Source organism: Acyrthosiphon pisum, chromosome A1 (assembly GCF_005508785.2).
Source record: "Acyrthosiphon pisum isolate AL4f chromosome A1, pea_aphid_22Mar2018_4r6ur, whole genome shotgun sequence".
Taxonomy (NCBI): Eukaryota; Metazoa; Arthropoda; class Insecta; order Hemiptera; family Aphididae; genus Acyrthosiphon; species Acyrthosiphon pisum.
Genome location: NC_042494.1, coordinates 22,114,469 through 22,135,574, shown reverse-complemented (window position 1 = coordinate 22,135,574; position 21,106 = coordinate 22,114,469). Strand labels below are relative to the sequence as shown.

General features: G+C 26.1%; 2 protein-coding genes and 2 non-coding genes across 6 annotated transcripts in view; 1 reads left to right on the top strand and 3 right to left on the bottom strand.

Moving 5' to 3' along the window:
* LOC100166457 (calcium uniporter protein, mitochondrial) overlaps positions 1-21,106 on the top strand; it is an 82,640-nt gene that overhangs the window by 1,935 nt on the left and 59,599 nt on the right. The window lies entirely within an intron of this gene.
* The window catches only part of LOC100160248, a 78,741-nt gene that overhangs the window by 21,784 nt on the left and 35,851 nt on the right, over positions 1-21,106 (bottom strand). The window lies entirely within an intron of this gene.
* Positions 11,051-11,132, bottom strand: TRNAS-AGA. Its single transcript has one exon. It is a non-coding gene; the product is annotated as a tRNA-Ser (tRNA).
* Positions 15,975-16,056, bottom strand: TRNAS-AGA. Its single transcript has one exon. It is a non-coding gene; the product is annotated as a tRNA-Ser (tRNA).

Here is a 21,106-nt window from a genome sequence, read left to right as displayed (position 1 = left end):
CCTGTGTGTAGCTAAGTCCTTGTCACCTCCTTCTTAATAGTATAATAAAAGATTATCTATAAAAATTGCAACGGGATAAGTGGTTACTCGTCAAAAAAACATATCACCTGGTATTTATTGATGTGTCACCACTTGATTACTAATATTCAATACTCATATTATATTATAATTTATAATCAATACCAAGACATAATAAACACTAAAACACACTTTGAAGTGTTGTGATTTATATTATAATAATATGTAACATTAATGTGGATAGGCACTGCCTAAGTAGCCAGGATTAGTGGCGTGTCTAGGAAATTCCAATTGGGGGGGGGGATGTTATAAGTAATAATGCCTTTAAAGACACAAATAAGGGAAGTTAAGGGTCATAAAACCCCTAACCTCCTCCCTGGGCACGCCACTGGCCAGGATTATAAAATGGGGGGGGGGGGGTTAAGTACAAATTATAATAAGTTTTTACAGTTATTGTATATAAATGATAAACTTATTAGTGGTAAAATTGGTTGGGGGAGGGGGGGTTAAAAAGAGAAGGAAATGGCTGGGTTTTTTTTAGTAATAGTGTTTTCATTTTTATATTTTGTTGATATCGGCGTTTTTTAGATGTTATAATAATGATATGATGCCATTTTTATGCAAACTAACTGGTTTAGGTGAAAATAATATAAATGTGTTTTACTTACAACACCACACCTAATTTAAAAAAAAAACATACGAAAACACACGGAACATAGTAGAATTGTAAATGGACTTAAAAAATATGATGTATACAACGTGCACGCATAAATCAAAACTTTGGTTTACACACAGTAAGTCAATTTTTAAGATAGAAAAACATTTTATAAGTCAAAGTTGCTTAAAAAAGTTAAAGTAATTCAAATTCAAATTTTAAACTAAAAAAAGGGGGGGTTACATTTCAAAATAAATTTGTTGTGTTGCGTATGCATAGAATTTTTTTTTTTAAATTTAAATTTTTCAAAAATAGCTGTTATGTGAAGTCCTTTATTATTTACTTTACTTTATGCAGGAAAAAAAAACACTAATAGAATTCAAGGCCGTGCGTCCGAAATATTTCTTGTTACCTTTATCGTTGAACACATACTGTATAAAGTGTTATTTATACATAAATATATAAAATATGTAAGTATATCATATTATAATCCATTTTATTCTATTGTATATTTGTATGGTGTACATGATTATTGTACATATTAATTATAACTCTTAATACTTTCATAAATAGTGTAAGTATATTTTTATTAGATTGTGGTATAAATTTTTTCACCATCGGTTTAGGTGCACTAAAATTTAAAAAAAAAACAGGTAAGTAGATGTCGCTCTGCTGTACAGTAGATTACAAGTGGGTAATTGTATAATGGATTGTATTAGATTTGAATTAAATTATATAATATCATTGTATAAGAAAAACGATTCTGAGCGGAGACGATTTGTCAGTCTGGATATTTTATATTGTTATTATTTATTTTGTCATGTAAGTTGAATTAATATTATAATAATATAATTTTCTATTCATTTCTATGGTGATAAACAAAGCGTTAGAAATTAAAATTCCATTTTTAGCGTTTTTTCGTAATTTTTCGGTGGTTTTTCCCGTGACATTAAATAACTATTGAGAAAATCGAAAAATGACCTTTCTAAAGTACCACATTGATCCAATTTTCTAAAAGATAAGGTACTATATGTTGAAATCGAAGCTCTCCTTCTGGTAGAAATTTTGTATACAAGACATAAAAAAAAATAAACACCATTGTAAAACCAATAGCTTCCTCGCTCCGCTCAGAATCTAAAAGGTAGGTAAGTGGATATCGCTCTGCTGTACAGTAGGTTACAAGTGGAACACTGTTTGTAATGGATGGTGTTAAATTTGAAATCAATGATAGATAATGTCATTGTTTAAGAAAAACGATTCTGAGTGAAGACGGTTAGTCAGTCTATGATATAACTAAGTATATTTGATGATATAACTGTGAATAAAGTAATTTATATATAGCCTATTTACGTGGAACGTTGTTTAAAATTTTCAATCCTTAGATATAAAACTTGAACATTTTATACATTTTAAACTAAAACTAATTATTGAATTTTAAATTTGATATATTTTGTCAAAATTTGAAGTTTAAATGCTTATAAAAAGTGCCTATGTATTTTCAATGTTTTTCGACTGCTATTATAACAATATATCAGGAGCCTTGCATTACATTTTCACGCTTTTTTACCCAAAAAATAAATTTTTATTGATATTTATAGAAAAAAAAAACTAAAAAAATTTAAAACTGACAATGTCCGTAAACAGCTCAAAAAGAGCCAAAATATTTTCAAAATTGTATGGTGTATAGAAAGTGAAAATATGAGCATTCAGTGAAATTGCCATGTATCAACAGTAATTATTCGTTTTTGAATTCCAACGAAATAACAAAATCCGCTACGTGAGAAATGGAGTGTATATCCAATCTTGTAAAAATATTAAATTCAAACGCTCATAAAAATGTAATTTGATTTGTTTGAACAAATTTTTTTTTTGATAAAGATGGACAAAATTATGAATGATCTTGCATTACATTTTCAAATTTTAGGATTAAAAAGAAAAATTTTTATTATTTCTAACTCGAAATAATTTGCAAATTTTTTTACGTATTTTGTCAATATTTGAACTTTAAATGCTTATAAAAAAAAATTGAGACTGGATATTTAATTTTTTTCATCTGCCTTTGAAACAATATACTAGGAGCCTGCTGTTAAATTTTTAAGCTTTTTTAACCAACAAATAAAATTTAATTGATTTTTATAGAAAAAAAAACTAAAAAAAAATGGAAACTGAAAATGTCCGTAAAGAGTTCAAAATAAATCAAAATATTTGGAAAATGTTTTGGTGTATAGAAAATGCTAATATAAACATTTAGTCAAAATTTCATGTTCCTACGGTCATTTGTTTAAGAGTTACACCAAAAACCAAAATCGTTTTAGTCGAAATTGCGTACAAATTCCTGTTTTTCCTTAATTTTTCTTTTGTTTTTCACGGCGCTTTCGAAAACTACTGGGAAATTTTTATGTAATCGGACTAATTGTAGTAAATGTTTTCCTTTGGACCCTTTTCATAAATTTCCCAGTAACAATAGTCAATAATTTAACCTACCCGCACTTGGTATCGACAAATTCTTATTATCATACAATATTTATGATTTTTTTTTTTTTAATGTTTATAGAATTTTAAAAAAACCGGGTAAATGTGTGTACACAAATTCCCGTTTTTCCTTATTTTTTTTTTGTTGTTGTTCCCGGTGCTTTTGAAAACTATTAAAAATTTTTTACTTTTGACCCCCCAAAGTATCAACTAGATTCACTTTCCTATCAGAAAAGATACTGTTGAAGAAAATCCAAGCACTTTTACTGTCCTAAAAGGTGATGACAGATACAAAAAAAAATTTAAAAAAAAACACACATCATTGTAAAATTAAGACATTCATCATTTCACTCAGAATCTAAAAAATGAACTGCTAAACAGTAAAAAGAGCAGTTCTCATTTGAAAAAATTATTTTGTTACGGCAGAGGAAATTCCTGAACTCTTAAAAAATGAAAGACCCCAACTAAAAATATGGTCTTTAGACTTAAAGTATACTAAAAATTCCAAAATTTATAGTTTGAATAATTTTTTTATATAAGGTTTAAAGAGTGCGTATTGAGCGGTGATTATGATTGGTGAATCACTATATTATATTATATTAAGAGGACCACACTGGAATTTGTTATCTCTGTCTTACAAACGTACCTACAACATGGCAAATTTTACGTTTACGTTTATAATAATACGATTTACTGTGTAGTTTCTAAAATTCGAGTGATTTTACCTCTTATAAAATTTAAAGATTAGAATATTATCTAGGGCATCTAGTATGATTTTTTTGATATTATTATTTTTAAGTAAGTTCTGCTTATTTTAAAATGAACAGTTTAAAAATGGTCATAACTTGCTTCTTAATAAAAATATCAATATTAGCCTACGAAATTACCTAGATAGTAATCTTACCTTTAAATTTTATTTGAGGTAAATAAATCCACTCTAATTTTAGAAATTACAAAGTCTAAGAATCTAGTTGGTACTTTGGAGGCGTCAAAAGTAAAAATTTCCCAGTAGTTTTCAAAAGTGCCGTGAAAAATAAAATAAAAATTAAGGAAAAACGGGAATTTTTACGCAAAATCTGTTTTCGAGAAAATCGATTTTGGTTTTTGGTGCAACTCTATTTCAAATAACCGTAGGTACATGAAATTTTGACTGAATGTTTATATTAGCCTTTTCTATACACCATAACATTTTTCAAATATTTTGATTTATTTTGAGCTCTTTACGGACAGTTTCAATTTTATTTGTTGGTTAAAAAAACTTGAAAATTTAATAGAAGGTTCCTATTATTTTGTTTCAAAGGTAGATGAAAAAAAAATTAAAAATCCATATTCACAATTTTTTTTCATAAGCATCTAAAGTTCAAATAATGACAGAATACGTATAAAAATCACGAAAATTTGCAAATTATTTTGAATTAGTAATTCATGTAATACAAGATTCTTCATAACTTTGTCTACCTTTTTAAAAAAAAAAATGTCCACTAGCAAGTCAAATTAAATTTTCATGAGCGTTTGAAATTCATATTTTTACAACATTTGATATTCACTCGATTTCTCATGTAACGATTTTCTTATTTTGTTGTAATTAAAAAACGAATGACTGTAGATACTTGAAAATTTAACTGAATGTTTATATCAGCATTTTTTATATACCTACAATAAAATTTTGAAAATAATTTGACTCTTTTTGAGCTGAAATTGTCAGTTTTAAATTTTTTTAGTTTTTTTTCTATAAATATCAATAAAGTTTTATCTGTTGGGACAAAAAGTGTAAAAAATTAATATAAGGCTCCTGATATATTGTTACAACAGCAGTTGAAAAATATTAAAAATGCATAGGCACAATTAGTTTTTATAAGCATTTAAGGATCGAATTTTGAAAAATTAATGAAATTTAAAATTGAATAATTATTTTGTAGTTAAAAATTTATAAAATGATCAACTTTTATATCTAAGGCTTGAAAATTTAAAACAAGATTTCATGTAAGTAGTGAATTTTGTTACCAAAAAATCTAAAAAATACATAAGCACAGTTTATTTTTATAGTCATTTTAATTTCAAATTTAGACGAAATTACATATTAAAAAACCTAGACTAACTATTTTAATTATTTTGTTATGATTGTATAATATTATTCGTGGGTACTTGAAACTTCTAAAGTATATAATGTTATATTTCTATGATAGTATCACACTATCACGGTTTGCTGTTGATGTATAACGCGTTATAAGTACCTAATGGATATTGTGATATGATTAATTTGGAATTTATTACAGGTACCTATTATAGGTCAATTTAGACTGACAAACCGTCTCCGCTCAGAATCGTTTTTCTTATACAGTGATATTATATCATTGAATTCAAGTTTAATAAAATTCATTATATATTGACCCACTTGTAACCTACTGCACAGCAGAGCGACATCCACTTGCCCACATTTTTTTTTTCTTCATAACATATAAAGTAGTGGTATTCTGTTTGTATATTTTATTGTATGAGATTCTGACCACAGTGTTTAAAATTAAATGTAGTAATGTATACAATAATTTGTTTTATTGTCTCTTGAAGACTTAAGTTGCCTCTGTAACTTTTCTGAGGCATTATAAATATTATTCGATAACAAGTTTTGAGTTTTTGAAATCAATTCATTTTTTTTACTTTTTAAAATAGTCAAATATTCTTAGTAATATCATAGATGATTGACTGCTTTCGTTCAGAATTGTTTTTCTTATTCAATGATATTATAATATTATATCATTAAATTCAAATTTAACACCATCCATTACAATGACCCACTTGTAACCTTTTTTTTTAAGTGAGATCTTAAAAACTTTAATATTTTATGTTCAGACATTAAATGGACGTGATACCTGCATGGGTTGTCTCCGTCCTACAAGTCCGTAACTTAGAATATTGTACGCTCTGCAGAACTCGTGTAGCTCCGTTAATTTAAAAATTTGAGTTTGTTGACCTTTTATAAAATCTAAATGTAAGATTATTGTCTAGGCAACTTCATGGGATTTTTAGTTTATTTTAATTATTTTATTTCTTAATATTTTAAGATGTATAAACAATTTACAATTTGAAAATACTCATAATTCACTTTAAAATTGAAATATAACAAAAAGCCGATGAGATGCCTTAGATAATATTCTTATCTTTAAATTTTATAAGAGGTCAATTCACTCTAATTTTAAAATCAACAGGGCTAAACATGATCTGCTGAGCTTAGAATTTGGCATGTCGTACTCGTGTAAGACGGAGATAACATATACGGTTGCGACGTCCTCTTAATAAAGAGGAATATTAGTAATAAATGAAAAGTTTATCATTTATATTAATTAATCACCTTTAAATTTATTTTAGATTCTTTTAAATCTTATCAATTGAAATTTAAGAAATTCCGAATTACACAGTTAGTGAAATTATTTTTTTTAACCAATAATGTAAGTACCTATAAAGTAAATTCACTTCATTTTATACCTTTAGAAATAAATTTGGAAAACATCCAAGTGTTTAGGTACTCAATGCAATGATGAAAATATTTTTTAGTATAGATAATAAAGTAAAGTGCTATTGTTTATGGTTTTATTAATTTTAAGTTTTAATATCTTATTATATAATATACTAGCTGATCCCGTGCACTTCGTTTCCCGGCAACCAATAATTATTATTATAATAGCTTCAAAACCCATGGCAACCATTTAAAAACAAAAATTTCCATCGGAAATCTCAAAATTCCTGTTTGAGCACCTCCCGGGGTTGGTTCTCTCCCTTTTTAAATTAGCCTATCTTCTGCTCAGAGGTATAATCTATCTATATATATATATAAATATCTGATCCCGTTCATTTCGTTGCCCATTAAAATTGCCAACTCTATATGAATAATAATTCTACATATCACCATGGCAACCATTTATATACAAAAAATTTTATCGGAAATTTCAAAATAATAATAATAATTGGTTGCCATGGTAATATGGAGACACACACGGACGGAAATCTCTAAATAATTTATAAATGGTTAACATGGTAACATGGACACACACACTGACACACATACATTCATTTTTATATATATAGATAATTCCTCTATATCCAATCCACTACAAGCCAATTGTACATCTTAGTTGAATTAGTTTACAAAGCTATGTGCACTGACAAAAATTTTCCTGTGTATTGAGGCACACCAAAACCAAGACACACCTAAATAGACTATATTTTGTATTTTTCATGTTTTCGTAAAGTGTTCGGGTTATACAACTAAAATTGGATGTATGTTACTAGGTTCATCCGAAGTGAATAGCCTCAAATAACGATTGTACCGTTTTAATCAAATTTATATCAATAGAATACTTGAAACTTGGAGGGTTGATAGTTTTTTTTTTTTTTTTAATTTTTTTTTCGTTTAAATAGTTGCAATTTTGTGTATTAATATTTATTATATTAGGTACTATTATAATTCAAAGAAATATAACATATTATACCTTTTTTTAAAAAATATATTTATTAAAATTATAAATCTTTGGCTCGGAAAACGCTAGTTAATATAATATAATGTAATATAATATTATTGTATACCTATATTTATAATCAATATATTTTTTAATAAAATGATAAAATGATATTTTTTTCTAAGTGTCTGTAAAAAGTAAAAAGAAGGAATTATACAAACTTTTTGAACTAAAATTTTATTATCCCAACTTTTGCTTTGTAAACAGAAATATTTCCATTATCTTATTTTTTACAAAACATATGATTGCTTAATCTACTACATTTGTATAAATTATATAGACAAATTGTACACAATATTATAATAAATAGTAGTTATATGGTAATGTATAAATTATATTCAAAGAATCTTTCATTGCATCTTTATTTTTATAAACTGTAATAATTGAGAAGGCGTAAGTAGTGTTGGAGACTTGAATGGATGAGTAGATAGAATAACCGTTTGAAATATTCTTGTAAATTGCAAATGGAAAAATTATATTTATATTTATACTTGTATAGTTAGTAAAATTAAATTAAATAATATGTATTGCCATCACTACCTTTAAGTTTATTATTTTAAATATTTTATGTAAGTACTCGTTTTATAAATGTTATATATTTATATACGTACAAAATGTATGATTATATTGAGGCAATTGCTAGTAATATGCAAAACAAGAATATTACCTACATTAAAATAATAAATGGTCATTACTTATTTTGTTTTTAGAATGAAAAGTGGAATTAATAAAAAGGCTGTGAAAATAAATAAAAACAAATTATATATTAGGTAAAGTGACACTTTAGAATTAGATATTTTAATCTTAAGACGTGAACTAAATATAGATAGAGCATAACTTAGCAAACGTTAATGTATTACAATAATTGTAGCAAAAATAAAATCATAATAAATGCATTGGTGTTGAGATCCTAATATTTCTCTGTGTAAGGTAGTATTTCGTTTTATTTGTGGTTGTTATATACAATAAACAAAAGAATACAATTCATTGTTTTTGTTTTATAAACATTGTTGGACTGTGCACTTACCGACATTTTCTTTAGTTCTTCCTACTGTCATAATTGTATAAATTAGCGGAACTTTTCACCTCACAGCCAACCCTGGCAATCCACATGACCGGTATGTGGAACACGCAACTCGATCGGTGCGTACTAGTACGTATATATCGTACGAAGTACTGACTCGTGACTGGGAGAGGTTCAGGGGGTCGCGCTAGCGCGCTATCGGATCAATGTTAAGACCCATGTTTGGGCGTTGGTTTCATTCCTTTATATGTATCTACATACACACAACATCCGACACTCCATCGACTTATTGTATTCCTGTTGATAAATAAAAATTATCACCAACTAAACCAAAATTGGTGTGAATAATAAAACTAATTAGACTTGTATAATATATTAAATATTCTATTCACGATTAACTCCTTTTTCATACCTAATTACTAATTAGGTTTTATTTTAACTTTTTATGTAAGTAACAAATAACTTAAGTCGTAATTTTAGTCTATTTTATAATGCCAGGTGAAATAACAATATTTTCAAAAAAACCTATAAATATATATTTTCCCCTATACATTTATTATACCTTTTTAAATGTTAGTATCTAAAATGCAGTGTTCGGAAAGTTTAATAGAATATTGAATTGTATTCTTTTTCACGTTCAATGCGTTACGTACGGAGTTGTTCACTTTTTTTTAATGAGGTATGTTCACGTTCTGAATAAAATTGTTTCATTCATCTGGTCGTTAATTTAAATTAATATTTAGTAAAGCTTTAAAAAAAATTGTTGTTTATGTACTTATGTAATAATTTAATGTTATATAATATAATATATTAAGTAAATACTCTTACTTATATATATAATATAATCATTGCGAGGTACTGGGGACGTGGTACCAAATATATTGAATTCAAAACCAAGTAAAATATAAATGAAAAAAAATGTATTTAAAAATGTATCTTTTAGGTAGGTAGGTACTAGGTATGTTATAGTTTGAACTTTAAACACTAAAGTCAATATTGCCCTCTTTATATATAGTTATCAATATCTCATGTTAATATACATTAATGTATATCATATAAATAAACAAATAGTTGAGAAAGTGAATCTAGTAAGTCGTAAGTGCAAAATTTACAATTCCCATTTTTTTTCAAAAGCGCCCGGAAATCCGAAAAAAAATTAAGAAAAACGTGAATTTTTACGCAAAATCGATTTTGGTTTAAACCTAAATGACCGATACATGCAATTTTCACTGAATGTTTATATTAGCATTTTCTATACACCATACAATTTTCAAAATGTTTCATGTTTTTAGTTTCTAATTTTAGATTCTGAGCGGAGCGATGAATGTATTGATGATCTGTGTTTTGTTATTTTTTTTTGTGTCTGTTATCACCTTTTAGGACAGTAAAAATGCTTAGGTTTTCTTCAGCAGTATATTTTCTGATAGGAAAGTGAATCTAGTTGGTACTTTGGGGGGTCAAAAGTAAAAAAATTTTAATAGTTTTCAAAAGCGGCGGGAACAAGAACAAAAAAAAATAAATAAGGAAAAACGGGAATTTGTGTACCCACATTTACCCGGTTTTTTTTTAAATTAGTTAGTCCGATTATATAAGACCATCTCGGGAGATTTCACCGTATTTCACCCTTCTACCTTACACACAAAATTTATTATTTTTTTTCTATCATGAAAATGCGTAATACATTTTTAAAGCTCTAAGTATAAACATATATTTTTTTATTTATATATGTAATTAATATTAAATGTTTAAGTGTAATTTCTTTAAAGTATAAACATACATTTTCATAAATAATATGTAAAAGAAAAATGATTTGTATGCAGTGGCTTAGACAGGGGGGTTCGGGTATTTAACCTCTCCTCCCATTTAAATTTCCCCCCTAAGAAATGTATTATTTATATACGAAAACAGTAAAAATGTAGCTATAATAGATTACTGAAAAGTGTAATATTAAAAGGATGCTACACAGACATTTGTTGTCTCCGTCTTAAAAGTGTGTGACATAGCAAATTTTACACTTAGCAGATCACGCTTAGCTCCGTTGGTAAAAAAATTAGCTTGAATAAAATTATAAAATTTAAAGGGCATCTCATAAACTTTTATTAAATTTAATTATAAATCGAGTTATGAGTATTAAATAATTTTAAAATGTGACATCAACATAATATTGTAGTAATATGCTATGAAGTGTATAAGAAATTATATGTATAGGTATTCATATTTCACAATATAAAATTTCCAGAATATTTAAATACTCCATGAGTTTTATGTGAAAAAATTATTTGCATGATTTCTAAAGAATTTTGGGGCATAAAATAATAATATTAATTTTCACTTTAAAAAAATATATTGAAATTTAAAAATTTATCTCGCAGTCGGTAGGATTCGAACCTACGCTCCCAGAGGGAATCTGATTTCTAGTCAGACGCCTTAACCGCTCGGCCACGACTGCTTGTTTTAAACTCTTGAAGAGTAAATACATCTAACTTCGTTGTGGTCTATATTATAAGGGGCCGATTGGCCTATCGGGAAATCGGGAAACTTCCCGATGGGCCGGTTCTTGCAAGGGCCGGTAGGGCCGGTATAATTTTTATAATATAATTACAAAAAAAAATTATATTTTTACAAATTAAGCGTAAAATATATTAAAAAAATCAAATATCTACGAAGGTATTATTTTTAATATCTTAAACTATTGCAATTCACAGTAGGAATTTTGGTATTTACACTATTTTCGCTCCAATTCATGCTAATGTATTATTTAGAAATCTGTGGTATTGGTATTTTAGTATTTATATTTTATATTTATATTTTACTCTATGGTAGAATTAAGTTAGTTGCGTGATAACATTGATAACCTTATCATTATTTGTATGTATTTTGATTTTAAACTTTTTTACACAAACGAGTTACCAAATCAGTTACAGTACTTACAGACGTGTGTTTAATGTAAAAATTCAATTGAACTGTGCAATTCAAATTATGTGTGACGCTGGTGAAAATCAAAAAAAGGGTGGGGCTGAAAAGGTACGAGAAAAAAGAAAAAACTGTTAATGGGATCTATTTACGTAGAACCTTGTTATAGATTTTCAATCCTTAGCTATAAAAGTTGAACATTTTATAAATTTTTTATTACAAAATAATTATTTAATTTTAAATTTGGTAGACTTTGTCATAATTCGAACTTTAAAGGCCTATAAAAAAATGCGTGCATATGTATTTTTAATATTTTTCAATTGTTATTGTAAAAATATATCAGGAGCCTTGTGTATTCAATTTTCACGCTTTTTGTAAAATACAAATACGCTTTGTTTCGTAAAATGATGAAAGATTAAATTATTTTCAAAATTTTATGGTGTATACAAAATGCTAATATAAACATTCTGTGAAATTTTAAAGTATCTACAGTCATTCGTTTTTTAATTACAACAAAATAAGAAAATCGTTACATGAGAAATCGAGTGAATATCAAATGTAAAAATACGAATTTCAAACGCTCATAAAAATTTAATTTGACTTTCTTGTAGATATTTTTTTTTGATTAAGGTAGACAAATTTATGAGGAATCTTGTATTACATTTTAAAATCTTTTTATTTTTGACCAAACTTTCGTCCAAACTCAAACTTAAAATATCTTTAAAAAACTGTTTTTTATATTTCATTGACTTTTTGGTGACAGTATGAACTACTTATGAGATACCTTGTTTTACATTTTCAATCGTTATAGGCTAATTTATGGCTATAAGAATTAAACATTTTATGAACCTGTTGATACTTAACTACAAAATAACTTGTACATTTTCGTGAATTTATGTATTTATCTTTTTATTGAAAACTTCTTCAAAATAGAACCAACCAGAGAAAAATATTAGATTCTATGCAATTTGGATTTTTGAATTCTAAGTAGTTACGACATATGGAACCACAGTGTCGAATGTGGTGGGGGGGAGTGGGTATTTTGGGTTACTGGACACCCTCCTTGAACCGTAATCTTAGGAATAATAAAGTGTTGTAGGTAAATGTTATGTCTTTTTTCCATAGTAATCCGTCAAATTCGGAAATTTATTATGGTCAAAATAAATATATTATTACAAACACAGATATCTATACGACTATACCATACAGTACAGTTAAAAAATAATAATTCATATCTGTGTTATAACTGTGTACAGTGTACACTTTTATATAATATTATTATTTATTAGAAATGGCTATAAAACGGGAACTTAAGTATGCGAAAAAGAAAACCACAAGACGTAACAATTGCTAATCTTGATTGACTGTCTGTACCTACTTGTTTTTATTATATTAGGTCAGTAACAGAAGTTGGTTTTTTCGAAGGGTATTGTAACCGTCGTCGATTAAATAAATTGCATAAACAATTTACATTTTTAAAATACTCATTGCTTAATTTAAAATTAAAATAGAAAAAAAAGGTGGCAAGTGGGTGTCACTATGCTGTAGAGTAGGTTACAAGTGGGTCACTGTCTGTAATGGATGGTGTTAAATTTGAAATCAACGATATAATGTCATTGTATAAGAAACACGATTCTGAGTGAAGACGGTTAGTCAGTCTATGATATTACTAAGTATATTTGATGATATTATTGTGAATAATGTAATTTATATATAGCCTATTTACACGGAACGTTGTTTAAAATTTTCAATCCTTATAGATATAAAAGTTGAACATTTTATAGATTTTTAAATACAGAATAATTATTAGAATTAATTATTAAAATTTATATTTGATAAGTTTTGTAAAAATTCGAATTTTAAATGCCTATAAAAAAATTGTGCCTATGTATTTTTAATATGTTTCCACTGCTATTGTAACAATATATCAGGGGCCTTGTATTACATTTTCACGCTTTTTTATCCAAAAAATAAAATTGTATTGTTATTTATAGAAAAAAAAAAACAAAAAAAATTGAATGTCCATAAACAGCTCAAAAAGAGTCAAAATATTTCATAATGTTATGGTGCATAGAAAATGGAAATATAAATATTCAGTATAATTTTTTATGTATTTACAGTTATTTGTTACTGTATATTACAATAAAATAACAAATTTGCTTCAGAGAAATCAAGTGAGTATCCAATCTTGTAAAAATATGAACTTCAAACGCTCATAAAAATTTTATTTGATTTGCTTGTAGACATTTTTTTTTGATAAATGTAGACAAACTTATGAGGAATTTTGTATCGTCGGCCTAATTCCAAAATTCTCATAGGGTTCGTAAAGGGCGTATCTCCATATTTTATTACAATGATAATATATTGATACACGACTTTTTCTAAGTCCTAAAATCATTACTTCGAGGATACGATAATTTCTATTCATACATTTTATGGATGATAAAATGATACAATTTCAGTTATGACTTTATCATACGATGTGATTTTAATTTTTTAATTTTAATCATCAATAATCCCGAAATAAAAAAAAATGGAGTTATGCCTTTTGCGATTTAAACCGACGGTATTACATTTTCAAATTTTAAATTTAAATAGAAAATTTTTTATAAATTTCGAACTCAAAATAATTTGCACATTTTTGTGAATTTGACGTGTTTTGTCAATATTTGAACTTTAAATGTTTCTAAAAAAAAATTGTGAGCATGGATTTTTGGTATTTTTCATCGGTCTTTTAAACAATATTTTAGGAGCCTTATATAAAATTTTCACGCATCTAAAAAAATTGGAAACTGAAAATGTCCGAAAATAGCTCAAAGTAAGTTAAAATATTTAAAAAAATGCATTCAAAATGTCATGTATCTACGTTCATTTTTATTAGAGTTACACCAAAAACCAAAACCGTTTTAGTCAAAAATCAATTTTGGGTAAAAATTCCTATTTTTCCTTAATTTTTCTTTTTTTTTACGGCGCTTTTGAAAACTACTGGGAAATTTTAACTTTATACCCCCCAAAGTACCAACTACATTCACTTTCCTATCAGGAATGATACTGTTGAAGAAAATGTAGGCACTTTTTCTGTCCTAAAATGAACACAAAAAAAATAAAAGAATAAAAAAAAAAAACATCATTGTAATATCAATACAAATCGCTTCGCTAAAAATCTAAAAAACCTATGAGGTTCACTAGATAATATTTTTACTTCTAAATTTAATAATAGCCAATATGTAAATTCCATCCAATATTAGTCATAACATTCATTATAGAGTTAAATGGATTATTCGGAACGTACTATTTACCTGCATGTTACTCGTTTATAAGACGTAGACAGCGCATGCGGGTGTAGCGTCCACAAAAGTTGATACAGATGACGTCATAAAGAGGGTGTACATACTGGTCTTTCCAATCTTCCGAAATTCTATAAAATTTGAAAATTCTATTTTATATTATAGTTAGTACCTAAGTACCTTTATTATAATACTTTTCCACTAATCTATAGCTCGATACCTATGTTTGGGGGGGGGGGGGGGTTGATGCGATGTATTATATCAACGAAAATGACTTCACATAAAAAACTCACATGCCCTTTAGAATAGTCAGATTTCGTTAACTTTTTTTATTTAAAAGAAGAATATTATTGAGGTCAGAAAGGCTGAATTATCATTATACTTTAATCAATGATAGACAAATACGTTCGAAAAAGAACAAATATTGCGCATTATTCAAATGCATATTTTAGCTTCTATAACAATAATTTTGAAAATCGGGCTTTAATCTGACCTGTCTACAGGGTGTGAGAGTTTTTCCTGTAAGACATGTTTTTGTACAAAACGCACCTGCTCCTAGGCCCTTAACTCAGAGAAAAATAATATTAGATTTTGTATTTTAATATTTGCATTTTTTGATTATTTTTTACCTACCAATATGTATAATAATTTTGTAAAAATAACATATTGGCTATTTTGAATTGTTCCAAAAAAAAAATTTTATAATATAAAAAATGTCATATTGCTTAGGTACTTGTAGCACGAAAGGTCATACAAATTATATGATAAAGATTTTTTTTAAATATTTATTAGAACAATTTTATTTTGTTTATCAGATAACTCTGTTAAACAGCTATTGTATATCATTATTCATTATGTATAATAGTATAAATTATAAAATATAGTTTCTGCTATTTTGATAATAATTAATAGGTATATTTACACATATGGATACATAATATTTATACATTGTGTACCACAATAAAATATCCATACATGTATAAGTTTTAAGTAAAAAAAATGTAGGTTTATATCATATATTGATAATAGATTTCAAAATTATAAAATATAAATTAAAATTTTAAAATTTGTTGAAAATTTTAAAATTTACTCGCAGTCGGTAGGATTCGAACCTACGCTCCCAGAGGGAATCTGATTTCTAGTCAGACGCCTTAACCGCTCGGCCACGACTGCTTGCTATCTTGTCTCAAAAAGTAATATATGTAACTTCGTTGTGTCCATTTTCACCATAATAATTAATAACATAATATAATAATTTATTATAATAATATAATATCATACATTTTTTTTGTCCTGCACTTTTGATATATAAATTAAAATACACACTTGTCACCTATACACTTAAATCAATTATCATATAATTATATATTATCTATGTCCATTAATAGTAGGTACCTATCTCCATTAATTTTATATAAATATAGTTTCGCATTTAATATAAATATTTAACAACAATTTTAGTTAGGTACATTAAAGTATTTAGTATAAAAATATATGTTCTAATACAACTATAAAAAATTAATAAACTTTTTTTAGGTATCCAAGTATTTAATTAAATAGTTGTACATATCTACTGTTTGTTTGTGTGCATTTGTAGAACACTGCTATGTACCAATTATCAATATTAACCAGTTTTTGTACAGATAGGTCATATGACCTAGGATATCTTAGCATATCATGTTTATCGTTATTTATAAATTAATAAACCTTCAATGAATACAATTTTTTATACTATTTCTTATTATCTATATAGACTATAGTGTATAGACTAGGTACATTGTAATATACGAGTTACGAGTATAATATCTAAAGAAATGTATTTTAAGAGTTATATGCTGATGCCAAGAGCTGAGTAAGAGATGGTCTTTCGCTTTTGACAAGAATCCAATTTTTCAGTATATAATAAAACTTTTTAACGGTAAATATTTTTTTCTTCGAAATAATTTTCTATATCTATACATTTTAGATGGACTTAATTTAGAATCGAATATTTTCTGGAATCTAAAGCAAATTGTATTGAGTAAGGAACTTTCCCGCGTTAAACTCACCAACTGAATTAATAATATCGATTTTATCCAAAAAAGAAGTTTTTAAAGAATTCAGGAGAAACATTTTGATAAAAATGAAGGTGGAATTGTGTAAGAAATTTCTCTTGATTTAGACATATTTCCTATGATTATGATAATAATGTGATGAGTCACCCAAAAAAATCAATCAGTGACATTAAAATAAACAACGTTACATTATATTTAATATTCATAAAATAGGTATAATAATTAATATTGATAAAAATGTATTTAATAATCATAATTATGTACATTGACTGTATAATTATTATTTATCATAATTTGAAGTCCACCCTGTGATCATCATAATATTACAGTATCGTAATACCTTTTTTTTGTAATGCGTAAATATCGATATAGGCAGTATAAAAGTATAATTATTTTCTATTAGATGAGTGATGTAGTTATATTCTACATGAGTTTATTTTTTTTTTTACTTACCTCTAGGTAATATTTATTACATCACTTATTTATGTTTATTTTTATAATTTATTCATCAATAATTTGTTAAATTTTAATTAAATATTAACAATATAGTAATACGTAGTACCTATCTAATCTGTGTGTATTATTGGTCGGTAAATAAATCGCAAACTATACAATTATTACGAATATGAACATTTGAGGTAAATACTAAATTACAAAACCATGACCAGCAACTGGTTTCAATGTCCACATTTGGATGTGATGTCATTAATGTGGTGCGTCGAGGTCAAGTGCCTAGTGCATTATTCCATTTCACAAACTGCGTCACCATTTATTATGATACAGAATGAATGTATGGTAGGTATTCAAAATGTACATTTTGCGTTTAAAAGGTGTTATATTATACTGTTTAAATTCACGCATTTTCTTGCAAATAATTATACCTATTCTGTACTAACTGAATGTGGATTTAGTGTAATAATGGAAACTTGCTATTGTTAGGGCCACATTTATTTAACTATATATTTTATAATAAACGTAAATATTGAGGCTTATAGGGCTTGGGGTGAAAAATTAAAAAATAAACAAATATGGTGGAGATCACTAAATAAAAATATTTTCACAAACCTTTATGTGGTAATAATTGATAGAAGTAACTAACAATTTAAAATAATGAAACATTTAATATATTATAATATTAACTTACTATATTTTGTACTATACATTTTATGAAAACTGAATTAAGTATAAGTATATTATGTAGGAATTTCGAGTTGAAAGTTATTTGAGTGTACCTATTGTTGTGACCTTCTTAACATCTACACATGATATATGTATTCAATATACCTATTCTTATATTGGTCGATCGTCCGTTTTGAATTAATATACTTTATAAGATCGTTCAAAGTACAGAAACTACGACCACTCATGGTAAATCTATTACACCTTTATGTCTTTTATAATAAAATGTTAATATACCTACCGTCGTTTTAATTTAAAAAAACCATTTCTACAAACAAACAAAATAAGTTAGACCATTATAATATATTTTTATTCTTATACCCATAATTTAAATCATGTAATTTTATTTATTTAAAATCAAACTACAATATGTATTAATGATCATTCTGGATTAAAATCAATAAGAGACATGTTAGTAGTATTCAATTTTACCAGGTAACTGCTGTAAACCTGCAATTTAAGTTTTAGAAAATCGTTCGTATATATATAGGTATATATCTTAATATATAATTATTATTACATTTAGGCATATAAACTTTAAAACACCACTCAGTTTATTTTTAGCTTTAAAATAGTGTTTACTGTTTAAGTATAGAACTTTTCTTATTTAATAATTAAAATTTGACATTCAAAACTAGTTTGTGTTCATGGAGATTATGTTTGGCGTCAGCTTAAAGAATTTGGATACTGGCATTAAATTTGACGTTTAGTTTTTTGGTGGTTTTCCAAAAAATGTATAATGTTTAACCAGCTCAATATTCACACCAAATTCACAAGGTTGAAATTTACATTAATTTAAATTATATCTTATTACTTATTAGTTATTATCCAGGTTTTATATAGATTCATCATAGTATAATACAAATCAATGGAGACTGAACAATCATAAAGTTGTTAAGTCACATAATATAGGTACTCATTTACATTGTATAATGTACAGTATACATTTTATTAAAAACTATTCCGTCGTCGTACCTTTAGTTTTAATATTTATGAACCAACGCGCATGCAAACTGCGTACGGTACCTAACATAGTCTGCATTTTTGATTGTTACAACATACAATAATACACCTTGTCTCGATAACAGTTAATTTGTATTTATTATCGTTTCTTTTTGTTCGATTGGTTGTCATATCTAACAATAGCTTTAGAAAATTCATTCGTAACAGAATTTGATTTCAGTATGAACTGAAAAGATATTAATATATTGATACCATAATTAATATGCAATTAAAAAAAATCCTTATAAATGTATAAAAATATTTTTAAAAAATCACAAGAATTTAAATAAATATATCATGCATAAATTACCCATGAAAGGTATACAATTTAAATTAATTTCCACTTAAATTTTTTAAAATTAATCCAAACAATGTCAAATTGTATTATTATTGATTTTCCGGTATCTAGTCAATGGATAATATCGTTTTCTTTAAGAATTTTTATTTAAAAATGTTGTTCTAAATAAAAATCAATATGTATGTAGTATGTGTGCAATTTAGCTGCAATAAATGTATTATGGTACAGACTTTGTGCAATTTCTGGATCCAATAACTAGGTACCTCTTATATTATTTCAAACACCAGATTCTATTTTGTGTTAATAATTATTAATATCAAGAGTTTAACGGTTAAATCAGTACACACTGATAGGCGTTATAGCTGATAGCTTAGGTATAAAATTTGATACTTATATGTATGTTTTGTATGTATTTTCCTAATAAATTAGGTATTAAGCCATTGAGGTATTGGGAGGTTTAATGTATAATGTATTATTTATAACTATTTAGTGAAAAAATAGGATTCAAATTTACATTTGAATAATAATCCTTTTAACCGGATAAGGAATAATAATTAATATATTATTATCATACTTTTTTAATCAATTAGGCATATAAAGCCGTATCATTATAATTTATAACAGTGTTCAAATATTTTCATAATAACAATGAATTGTATTTCGTTAAAAAAAGATAAATATGCTAATATAATACGCCACGATGTCTATAATAAATAATGGTAATATTATGAAGTACCTATAAATATTTTATTCATTAGTGCATCACGTATAAATGTATACAGTCCAATAAAATAAAATAAACTTTTTAAATTATAGAATATGAATTTTTTTATTTTTAATTAGATACCTACATGTATGTTATGCTTATAACTGGGCAAGTACCTATATAGTATCACACAAACATTTATAACAACAACTATGTAGAATTATATAAGCAATACCTATACTGTTAATACTTAATATAATATAGGTATATAATTGATATTAACTACCTATAAAAAATATAATTATGTATATTTATCATAACGTGTACTCCCTAATAAATAACCCCCGAAAACATAACACTGAAAAAATAGCACAATTTTAAAAATAATTTAAATGATTCATTGAAAAGTGAATGAATATTCACGATATTTCAGTCTATGTATGATTTAAAAACAAATTTAACTACTTATGAAAAAACTTGTTTTACATTTTCAATCGTTAACTATACAAATTGAACATTTTATAAGTTAATAATAAAATTACAGTCTACAACAATTAAATTTTTAAGTTTTTGACTAACTAAAAAATTATTTTGGGCAATAATTGAAAATAAACCAAAAACAAATAAAACATTTCTCATACATATAAATAGCTCAAAAGAGTCAAAATATTATTGATATTGTAAGTATTACAAATTTTAGAATCTGAGTGGAGTGAATAAATGTATTGGCCTTACAATGATGTGTGTTTTTTTTCTATCAGCAACATTTTGGATAATACCTAAGCATGCTTCGGTTTTTGAGATTAGCGTCTTTTCTGATAGAAAAGTGAATCTAGTTGATACTTTTTGGAGGTCAAAATTGAAAATTTTAAGTAGTTTTAGAAAGCGTCTAGAAAAACTACCGACAAATTACGAAAAACCGTTAAAAACGGGATTTTAATTTCTAACGATTTGTTTATCACCATAGGAACGAATAAAAATTAT